The sequence below is a fragment of the Bos indicus genome, chromosome 22 (genome assembly GCF_029378745.1).
Source record: "Bos indicus isolate NIAB-ARS_2022 breed Sahiwal x Tharparkar chromosome 22, NIAB-ARS_B.indTharparkar_mat_pri_1.0, whole genome shotgun sequence".
Classification (NCBI taxonomy): domain Eukaryota; kingdom Metazoa; phylum Chordata; class Mammalia; order Artiodactyla; family Bovidae; genus Bos; species Bos indicus.
Genome location: NC_091781.1, coordinates 8,994,349 through 9,006,303, shown reverse-complemented (window position 1 = coordinate 9,006,303; position 11,955 = coordinate 8,994,349). Strand labels below are relative to the sequence as shown.

The following is an 11,955-nucleotide window of genomic DNA, read 5'->3' as shown; positions in this document are numbered from 1 at the left end:
ATTTGGAAAACTCAGCAGTGGCCACAGGACTGGAAAAGGTCAGTTTTCATTCCAAACCCAAAGAAAGGCAGTGCAAAACAATGTTAAAACTACCACACAATTGCACTCATCTCACATGCTAGCAAAGTAATGCTCAAAATTCTCCAAGCCAGGCTTCAACAGTACATGAACTGAGACCCTCCACATGTTCAAGCTGGATCTAGAAAGGGCAGAGGAACCAGAGATCAAATTGCCAACATCTGCTGGATCATGGAAAATGCAAGAGAGTTCCAGAAAAACACCTACTTCTGCTTTATTGACCATGCCAAAGCCTTTTAATGTGTGATTCATAACAAACTATAGAAATTTCTTCAAGAGATGGGAATACCAGACCACCTGACCTGCCTCCTGAGAAATCTGTATGCAAGTCAAGAAGCAACAGTTAGAACTGAACATGGAACAAAAGACTGATTCCAAATCGGGAAAGGAGTTATGTCAAGGCTGTATATTGTCACCCTGCTTATTTGACTTATAAGTGGAGTACATTATGCAAAATGCCAGACTGGATAAAGCACAAGCTGGAATCAAGATATCTGGGAGAAACATCAAGAACCTCAGATATGCAGATGACACCACCCTTATAGCAGAAAGCAAAGAGGAACTAAAGAGCCTCTTGATGAAAGTGAAAGAGGAGAGTGAAAATTTGGCTTAAAACTCAACATTCAGAAAACTAAGATCATGGCATCCAGTCCCATCACTTCATGGCAAATAGATGAGGAAACAATGGAAACAGTGACAGACTTTGTTTTCTTGGGCTCCAAAATCACTGCAGATGGTGACTGCAGCAATGAAATTAAAAGATGCTTGCTCCTTGGAAGAAAAGTTATGACCAATCTAGATAGCATATTAAAAAGCAGAGACATTACTTTGATAACAAAGGTCCGTCTAGTCAAAGCTATGGTTTTTCCAGTAGTTACGTATGGATGTGAGAGTTTGACTATAAAGAAAGTTGAGCACCAAAGAATTGATGCTTTTGCACTGTGGTATTGGAGGAGACTCTAGAGAGTCCCTTGGACTGCAAGGAGATCCAATCAGTCCATCCTAAAGGAAATCAGTCCTGAATATTCATTGGAAGGATGGATGATAAAGCTGAAACTCCAATACTTTGGCCACCTGATGCAAAGAATTGACTTATTTGAAAAGACCCTGATGCTGGGAAAGATGAAGGTGGGAGGAGAAAGGAATGACAGAGGATGAGATGGCTGACTCAATGGACATGAGTGTGAGTAAACTCCAGGAGTTGGTGATAGACAGGGAGGCCATGGAGTGCTACAGTTCATGGGGTTGCAGATAGTTGGACACGACTGAGTGACTGAACTGAACCGATCCTAAGAAATAGATTTTTTTTTCAAAACAATTATTATTATTTTTTTAAATTTGAATACACCAGTTGTTAGCTGTAGTATGTAGGATCTAGTTCCCTGATCAGGATTCAAACCCAGGCCTCTTGCATTGGGATTGCAGAGATTTAGCCATTGGATCGCCAGGGAAGTCTCATCACTAGTTTTTATTCTCATCATTTGGGCCTTTTAGAAAGATCTCTCATTCTCCACTATTCTCTTTTTAGAGAATCTATTACAATTGCATTTATTGATGGATAGCTTGCAGTTTTCCATTCCCCAATTCTCATGCTTCCCTTAGATATTTTGGGATTTTAACTTCATAAAGAACAATTAAAAGATGCTTGTCACTTGGGAAAAAAGCTACGACAAACCTAGACAGCACATTAAAAAGCAGAGACATTACTTTGCCAACAAAGGTCCATCTAGTCAAAGCTATGATTTTTCCCCTAGTCATGTATGGATGTGGCAGTTGGACAATAAGAAGAAATGAATGCTGAAGAATTGATGCTTTTGAGCTGTGATGTTGAAGACTCTTGAGAGTCCCTTGGACTGCAAGGAGACCAAACCAGTGAATCCTAAAGAAAATCAAACCTGAATATTCATTAGAAGGTGAAACTCCGATAGTTCGGCCACCTGTAAGAAGAGCTTACTCATGGCCACACGTGAAGAGCTGACTCATTAGAAAAGACCCTGATGCTAGGAAAGATTGAAGGAAGGAGGAGAAGGGGACAACAGAGAACAAGATGGTTGGATGGGTCCACTGACTCAGTGGACATGAGTTTGAGCAAGCTCCATGAGATTGTGAAAGACAGGGAAGCCTGGCATGCTGCAGTCCATGGGGTTGCAAAGAGGCAGACACAGCTGAGTGACTGAGCAGCAAAAGAACAATGACCCTCAGAATTTACCATAATGCTCAGGATATAGTAGGTACTAAATGCATATTTGTTGAATGAATAAATTAATACCTACTGACTGGTGGCTCAGTCATTGAGGAATCTGCCTGCCAATGCAGGAGCCCCAGGAGACATGGGTTCAATTCCTGGGTTCAGAAGATCCCTTGGAGAAGGAAATGGCACCCACTCCAGTATTCTTGCCTGTGAAATCCCATGGACAAAGGAACCTGGAAGGCTACAGATCATAGGGTCGCAAGAGTCAGACACGACTTAGCAACTAAACCACAACCAGCACCTCCAATACATAAGTGACCTCTGAGTGAAGTGAAGTGAAGTCTTAAAGTTGTGTCTGACTCTTTGCGACCCCATGGACTGTAGCCTACCAGGCTCCCGTGTCCATGGGATATTCCAGGCAATGGTACTGGAGTGGATTGCCATTTCCTTCTCCAGGGGATCTTCCCAACCCAGGGATTGAACCTGGGTCTCCTGCATTGTAGACAGATGCTTTACCATCTGAGCCACCAGGGAAGTCCTTTGAAGTTGACATAAATTGGCATTTTCTACTACGGTAATAATGACTATGACACATTTTTTGATTCCCTAAAAGTGGAAAGTAGGGATAAAACTACCAAAGTAAATATGGCATCACCAACTCAATGGACCTGAGTTTGAGCAAGCAGGGAGATGGTGAAGGAGAAGGAAGCCTGGCATGCTGCAGTCCATGGGGTGGCAAAGAGTCAGACGTTACTGAGCGATTGAACAACAACAACAAAATATGGAATTAGGAAGATGATTTCACCAAAAAGAGGGAGGCTGTTTATTTGGCGAACATATTGAATCACCTTTAATCTCTGGTCAGGTTGCAGCTTTAGACATAAGCTGTATTCCATGACCAGAGTTTCAAAGCTTACTCTCTTTGGAGACGTTGCTGTTGTTCGGCTGCCCAGTCATGTCTGACTCTTTGCAAGTCCATGGACTGCAGCATGTCAGGCCTTCCTGTTCCTCACCATCTCCCAGAATTTGCCCAAGTTCATGTCCATTGCATCAGTGATGCCATCCTGCCATCTCATCCTCTGACACACTCTTCTTCTGCCCCTTTCCCAGTATCAGAGATACCCACAAAGAAAAAACCCTGCAGATCAGTTATCTTATTTGAGTGTGACCCTTCAAATACTACGGCAGGTGCAGATCCATGGGTAGCCTTTTTGTTGTTCAGTCACTAAGTCATGTTCCACTCTCTGTGACCCCATGGATTGCAGCATGCCAGGCTTCCCTGTCCCTTACTATCTCCCAGAATTTGCTCAAAATCATGCCCACTGAGTCAGTGATGCCATCCAACCACCTCATCCTCAGTCACCACCTTCTCCTCCTGACTTCAACATTTCCAAGCATCTGGGTCTTTTCCAATGAGTCAGTTCTTTGCATCAGGTGGCCAAAGTATTGGAGTTTCAGCTTCAGCACCAGTCCTTCCAATGAATATTTAGGGTTGCTTTCCTTTAGGATTGCCTGGTTTTATCTCCTTGCTGTCCAAGGACCTCTCAAGAATCTTCTCCAGCACCACAGTTTGAAAGCATCAATTCTTTGATGCTCAGCCTTCTTTATGGTCCAACTCTCATATCCATATATGACTCCTGGAAAAAACCATAGCTTTGACTATATGGACCATTCTCAGCAAAAGTCTCTTAGCTTTTTAATATGCTAAGTTCAGGTTAATGCAGGATAATGGCCCTATTTTAAAATTCAAACCTTAGTTACATCTGTAAGGGTACCTTTGCAATGTAATATAATGAATTCACAGGTTCCAGGGACTAAGTTATGACAGTTTTAGAGTGAGGGTGGGGGGTTCCTCTGCCAACAATACTTGTGCACTTAGACCTATGTGGCTGGTTCTTCCTCTTCTCTTAAACTACACAACTTCTTTTCCAAAATCATCAGACATGTGGAGCCTTTTCTCAGGCAAGTGTTTCTTTCATTCCCAGTAAATGCTTCTTGTATACAGAAAACACTTCACTCATGTTTTTCTAAGCTTTTACTTTCTTAAGTTAAAAAAATGGATATGTTTGGTTAGGACTACATTTATCACTTCCTATAAACCACTATGGGCAACCACAGTGGGTGGCTCAGTAGTAAAGAGTCCTCCTGCCAATGCAGAAAACATAGGTTCAACCCCTGATCCAGGAAGATCCCCTGCAGAAAAAAATGGCAATCCACTCCCGTATTCTTGCCTGGGAAATTCCATGGACAGAGGAGTCTGGTGGGCTACAGTCCACGGGGTTGCAAAGAGTCAGACACAATTTAGCAACTGAACAACAACAAATCAACTATACCATGCAGTGGTCTTCCTCTATGATTTTAATTAATATACTCTCTTTCAAAATTCCTTGGTTTCCTGGTAATTTATTTGCTTTAAAATATACATTATCTATTTGGAAAAAGCAAGAGAGTTCCAGAAAAACATCTATTTCTGCTTTATTGACTACGCCAAAGCCTTTGACTGTGTGGATCACAATAAACTGTGGGAAATTCTCCAAGAGATGGGAATACCAGGCCACCTGACCTGCCTCTTGAGAAATTTGTACGCAGATCAGGAAGTAACAGTTAGAACTGGACATGGAACAACAGACTGGTTCCAAATAGGAAAAGGAGTACATCAAGGGTGTATATTGTCACCCTGTTTATTTAACTTATATGCAGAGTACATCATGAGAAACGCTGGACTGGAAGAAACACAAGCTGGAATCAAGATTGCCGGGAGAAATGTCAATAACCTCAGATATGCAGATGACACCACCCTTACGGCAGAAAGTGAAGAGGAACTAAAAAGCCTCTTGATTAAAGTGAAAGAGAAGAGTGAAAAAGTTGGCTTAAAGCTCAACATTCAGAAAACGAAGATCATGGCATCCAGTCCCACCACGTTATGGGAAATAGATGGGGAAACAGTGGAAACAGTGTCAGACTTTATTTTTCTGGGCTCCAAGATCACTGCAGATGGTGACTGCAGCCATGAAATTAAAAGACGCTTATTCCTTGGAAGGAAAGTTACGACCAACCTAGACAGCATATTCAAAAGCAGAGACATTACTTTGCCAACAAAGGTCCGTCTAGTCAAGGCTATGGTTTTTCCTGTGGTCATGTATGGATGTGAGAGTTGGACTGTGAAGAAGGCTGAGCACCGAAGAATTGATGCTTTTGAACTGCGGTGCTGGAGAAGACTCTTGAGAGTCCCTTGGACTACAAGGAGATCCAACCAGTCCATTCTGAAGGAGATCAGCCCTGGGATTTCTTTGGAAGGAATGATGCTAAAGCTGAAACTCCAGTACTTTGGCCACCTCATGCGAAGAGTTGACTCATTGGAAAAGACTCTGATGCTGGGAGGGATCGGGGGCAGGAGGAGAAGGGGATGACAGAGGATGAGATGGCTGGATGGCATCACTGACTCAATGGATGTGAGTCTGAGTGAACTTCGGGAGTTGGTGATAGACAGGGAGGCCTGGCATGCTGCGCTTCATGGGGTTGCAAAGAGTCGGACACAACTGAGCGACTGATCTGATCTGATCTGATGAGATAAGTATCATTATTCTCAGCATGAGAAATTTAGCAGCTCAGGGAGGTTAAGTGACTTGCTAAGATGAACAGCAAGTGAAAAGTGAATCGCAAATAAAAAGATACATCTGAGATTACGACTTATTCCAAACGCTATCACTTCATATTTTTCTTGCACATAGTATAAATCTGATCTGCAATTTCTCAATAAATAGTAATAACTTATTTACTGAAGCAATGTGGCAATATTGAAAAATCAAAGAAGATATCATCAAATTTTTACTGAATGAATAAGACTCGGAAGCACAAATCAATGTCAATGATAATTTGTAACAATTTCTTTAAAGATTTAAAACTTTAGCTTTAAGATGGAGGAGAGAGTATATACATTCACCTCAAGTTCACAGCCAAATTCAAATGAAATCAAAGTTTGGAGTTTTCCAAAGGAATAAACCCACAATGGGAAAGGGAACGGAACTCAGGAATAGGTGAGAGAATTCAAGAAAATGCTGAACTAATGTCAGAGTAATGGAAGTATGAGAAAGCTGCAAAAGAAGCCTAACGCATGTTCATTCTGGACCATGAGAGTCTCTGGCTCCAGCAAGGGATGTCTGATGGAGCGTGGGAGTGAGAAACAGGCTAGAAGATGATTTAATCAAAGTCAGTACATAGAACAATATACCTGTCCTCCTTTTGCATGGAGCATGGGCAGCATAGTTTTTACTTTCAAATGAAAATATATATATATTAAAAAAAAAAAAAGAAGTTCCTCCTAAGTCCTCTTTGAGTCACACGAAAGCATCCTGGGTGCTTACTGGTAACCCTGCATTTATCCCTTTAATTCAGCCAGACTCTTCGCCTTCCTCTTGCACTCCTATTGCTGAAATCTGACATAAACTCAGTTTCCAAAGGAGAAATGTGGATTGCAAATCTTTAAGCTTTGTATCACAAAGAAGAATGCAGAAGGGTGGGTTTGCAGCTGAGAAAAAAATAACAGCCAGCACTTCTCCATGGGGGTGCATTGTTCCTTTTCCACTGTGGTGCAGAATGGGACTCTACCACAATTAATGAGAACACCCAGAACCATGCATGATTATCTAATAACTTCAAATCCTGATTCTATCTGAAAATGCCCTGGCCCTTTTTCACCCAGGCAGACTCTCCTTTGTTCAGCCCCCGAAGTCCAGTATCACTGAGCTACTTTGGGTACAGTTTTTGTCTAGTCCTTGCACAACTTCAGGGCAATACTTTCTCCTTCCCCTACTTAAGATGCCTCATCAGAGCTCCCTGGCACGGCCTGGGAGTGAACGTACGGCATACCACACGGCACACCCACACAGCACTTTGTTGGCCAGAGGGCATAAAAAGCTATATTTAACATTCTGAAAAGCTGCATTGTTTAACAAGAAACAAACATCCGTCATTACTTTCAGACAGATCCATCATCACTCCATCAAAATGCTTTCTCTGCCTACTGCAAAGAAGGATCACCTCCGCGATTTTCTGAAAGGCAATACTTGCCTTTACAAAGAGTATTCCCTTTTAGAGGTTTTCTCTTTCCTCTCTACTCATATTCAAGGACTTCTAATTATAAAACTAGGAGACCAAGTTGAATAGAATAATGTAAGGCAGAGAAAATAAAAGAATACTGACAGATAATGAAAATGATTCATTTGTTAGAGGGGGTCGTTGAACGCTTTCACTTCTATTGGCTACAAAAAACCAAGGCCTTACTCTTTTCTCACAAGCCTATTGTGGACATTGGTTATTTCTTCTTGGAGCCCATCCATCATTCCAACTGGCATACAGCATGTATTATGGCCCATTCATTTCATTTGTAATATGTTTTCTTTTTAAAATTAGAAAATGGGCCAATAAAGCCATGGCAGAATGTTCTTCATATAGTACTGTCTTCTTAATTACATTAAGAAAATTTTTTCCAACCACGTTAAAAAATGATTCAGTCAGCATCTTTTCCTTGGGAAACTTTTCCCCCCAGCATCACTTTTTAATTCAGTTTTGATCAAATACACACACACACACACACACACATACATGGGCTTCCCTGGTAGCTCAGCTGGTGAAGAATTCGCCTGCAACGCAGGAGACCTGGGTTGGATCTCTGGGCTGGGAAGATACCCTGGAGGAGGACATGGAAACCCACTCCAGTATTCTTGCCTGGAGCCTTCCATGCACAGAGGAGCCTGGAGGGCTAAGTCTATGGGGTCACAAAGAGTTGGACACGACTGAGCAACTAAGCACAGCACAGCATATATACACACACACGAGGATTAATTCATACAGCATTCCTTGTAAGCCAAAATCATGCATTGCACTTACAGTGTTATCACTTATTAATAATTTTTAAAATAGTTATCTGTTTGTGGCCTTTACAACTGACTCTATTTGACAAACACGAAAAGAATCAGAGGGGCTTCGCTGGTGACTCAGTGGTAAAGGATCTGCCTGCCAATGCAGGACACATGGATTTGGTCCCTGATCCAGGAAGATCCCACATGCCCTGGAGCAACTAAGCTGTGTACCACAACTGTTGAGCCGACAGCCTGGGAGCCACACCCACTGAGCCCGAGTGCCACAGCCACTGACGCCCATGCACTGCAGAGCCTGTGCTCCGCGACAAGAGAAGCCACTTGCATTGAGAAGCCTTCGCAAGGTGACTAGAGAGTAGTCCCTGCTTACCACAACTAGAGAAACACCCACGCAACGACAAAGACCCAACACAGCCCCAAATAAAAGTAAACAAGTAACTAAAATTATTAAAAAAGAATCGGAGAGTTTTTTAAAAGCTTGAGTTATTTAAGAACCCTCCAACCATCAATATTCTATTATTTTATTGTATGCAAAAATAATATAGTCCCTACAAATATGGGGAATTTGTCCAAATTCAGGTAACAGTAGTCCTGGGATAAAACCTCCAGTTTCCGTAATTATAACCAATGTGCTTGACAAATAAGCTACGCTAAGTCATACATTTCTCGCAGGCTATCCGAGACTAGTGTATATTGCTCTAGGATAATGGTCCTTCACTCTCAATTTATCAACCTAATATATATTTGGCGATGCAGACAATATCTGAATACCTAAAACAGTGTAAGGGATGAAAGAGAATGAATAATTGCAAGCCATGTATTTTGATATTCTGCTTTTGGCAATTGTTCAAACATCTTCTCAAACAGAATTTGGTTCAGCATTTGAAATATATCTCAGACCAAACTAGACTATGGTCACAAAATAATAAAAAAGGAAAGCAAATGTTTATTGAATGTCTTGAAGTTCTACCTGCTATACATAGGCTATTATTCTTAATTCTTAAATAACATGATGAGCTAATCATCATTATAGTATTTTGCTAAGAGGAAAACCAATGCTCAGATATGTTTCATGTCTAAGCGCACATAGCTTATAGATAGGACCACTGAACAAATGACAAAGATGACAAAAATACCATGTGTGTTATATTTTATCATACCCTTTCTCACTGACTTTAAAACATCCTAAGGCAAGTGTAGCAAAGCCAGGACAATGATCTGGACAATTTGAAACTTTGAATGACATGCCTTTGGGCACTGAGAGTTGAGTTGGAGGTTCTTCACAAGTGATTGGAAAACATCTCTGTGCACCAGGCTGGTAATGCAATGTGTTAGCAGGAGCCAGGAACTTCAAGACATATCATCTCTGCTCCTTCTCTAGTTTACATTCCACAAATATTGATGGAGAACCTACCATTAGGTTAAGGGGCTTGGAATAGAAGAAGGATAGCTCAAAAATTGTCCTCAACAAGGGATGTAGAAGTGGACCCAGTCTGTTCAAAAAACTTGTAGTAGGTCAGGATGTCATGAGGGTGATATACACACGGGATAAGAAAAGGCTCAGAAAATAACAGGTGGAACATATCCTGAAAAATCATGCTAAAAAATTTAGACTTCAATTTTAGGAGTGAAGTCATAGAAAGATCATGTTCATCCCAATGAATGGGATGGCCTAGATGGAACTGTTTGGATGAAGAAAGTTATTACCGATAAGTTTGCAAGATAAGTGTTGTGTCAGTAGCTTGAGTCATGTGCTGTAGGGACAGAGTAGAAACACCTGGGGTTATTAGAGTGAATCTTGACAGAGATGTCAAAGAATCAGAACTCAAATAAAAAATGAAAGACATAGCAACATATACTCTGCTGCTGCTCCCAAGTCACTTCAGTCATGTCCGACTCTGCGCGACCCCACAGACAGCAGCCCACCAGACTCCCCCATCCCCGGGATTCTCCAGGCAAGAACACTGGAGTGGGCTGCCATTTCCTTCTCCAGTGCATGAAAGTGAAAAGTGAAAGTGAAGTTGCTCAGTCATGTCCGACTCTTAGTGACCCCATGGACTGCAGCCCACCAGGCTCCTCCGTCCATGGGATTCTCCAGGCAAGAGTACTGGCGTGGGGTGCCATTGCCTTCTCCAACATATACTCTAGGCAGAGGAAAAACACAAGAATTGTGGAAGACTCCAAGAAAGCAGTTTAAATTTGTGATGGCAAATTTTCATTAAGGAAAGTGTGCCAACTTGGGTTCATCAGTGGATAAGAGCTGGAAAGTAGATTAGTAAGAGATCACCAAGAGCTTTATGCTTCCTTTTGATTGTGGCTTTCACTCCAGTTGGCAAAACTACACTGGGCACCCACATGAAAGAGGAGACTATGCTCAAAGTTCCTCATTGTTCTCTGAGATCAACTAAATAATACATAGTCTTCTGTCTTTTTGAATTCCATAGAATACTTGACACAGTGGAATCCCAAATACCTCTGGTGACACAAGAAACAAGTTTGGGATCTGTTCTCCTACAAGTTAATGACAACACATCCCTTTAAGGAAGATTAGTGATGGTAATGGAAAATACTTTGCAACAGTCATAAAATTCAATAGAATCTAGGGACTCCATGTCAAGATAACTTTTCTTTAAATATTCTACTAGATGCATTTAAACAAATTCCTAACATGTGAAAAACAATAGTAAGAAAATCAGTTTAACTTGTTGATATAAATAATAGTTTTATTTGCCAAATTTTCTACTGTAAAACATACAATTTTGTTATTTTCCAGGACTCAACACTGACATAATTACTTCTAATTTATTTTCTCCAGATATAAAAGGTGAACCAGTTGTTCCATCCTGGGACAAAATGGATACCTTTGAACACCACCATTGACTGCCTTGGACCTCTGCACTCTCACAGCAGGAAAGACATACGTAGAGTCAAGTGGCTAACTGGAAAGGAAAGAGCCCTCCACTCATAGCCACATGTTTGCTTGAACCTTAAGCTCATGACATATATTCAACTAAGGAGATACAGGCATGATACCCTCCTGGGTAGAGGACACAATTCCCAAAATTGTTATAATTAGTCCACTTGCCAATGATTTACCCTTTATAGAAGTAGCACAAGATAGTATGGAGTGAAATACCTTCATCTCTGATGTTTGCTTGAGTAAAGATTAAATACCTCAAACCACAAAATGAGTTTTGTAGCAGAATGCTTAATTGATATTTGGAGCTTTGGAATCTGGGAATGAATGACATGGATATGGAGAGGGAGTAAATTAAACTTGGACAAGGACCCTTTTTCCAAATTAGCTGTAAGTTATCAAGATGCTTCCCCAGTGGCTCAGTGGGTAAAGAATCCACTTGCAGTGCAGGAGACTTGCAGGGTACATGGGTTCAATCCCTGGGTTGGGAAGACTCCCTGGAGGAGGAAGAAATGGCAACCCATTCCAGTTTTCTTGGCTGGAGAATCCCATGGACCAAGGAGCCTGGTGGGCTGCAGTGCATGCAGTCAGACACCACTTAGTGACTAAGCAGGCACACACCACAGTGCAGTGTTGAAGATTGCAATTGCAAACAGCTTTCTGAATGGAGGAGCACTGGATTACCCATTTTTGAGGATGGCCTAGATAGCCTCACGCCTCACCTGCTTCATGGTGATGGAATCAGCACTGTTCTCAGGCCTCGCTGCCTGCCTTGGCCTATCCTTAGCCCAGTGTTAAGAATGGTAACCTCATCAGAAGCTATGAGTATTTGAAATCCTCAGGTGGAGATTGACAATCCCTCCAACATGGGCATAGGAGGGACATTCATT

At 41.6% G+C, this 11,955-nt stretch overlaps 1 non-coding gene across 1 annotated transcript; it reads right to left on the bottom strand.

The window, feature by feature from the left end:
* Positions 1 to 2,731: 2,731 nt before the first annotated feature.
* On the bottom strand, positions 2,732 to 2,803 carry TRNAC-ACA (transfer RNA cysteine (anticodon ACA)). The gene has a single exon. It is a non-coding gene; the product is annotated as a tRNA-Cys (tRNA).
* Between the last annotated feature and the right edge of the window lie 9,152 nt (positions 2,804 to 11,955).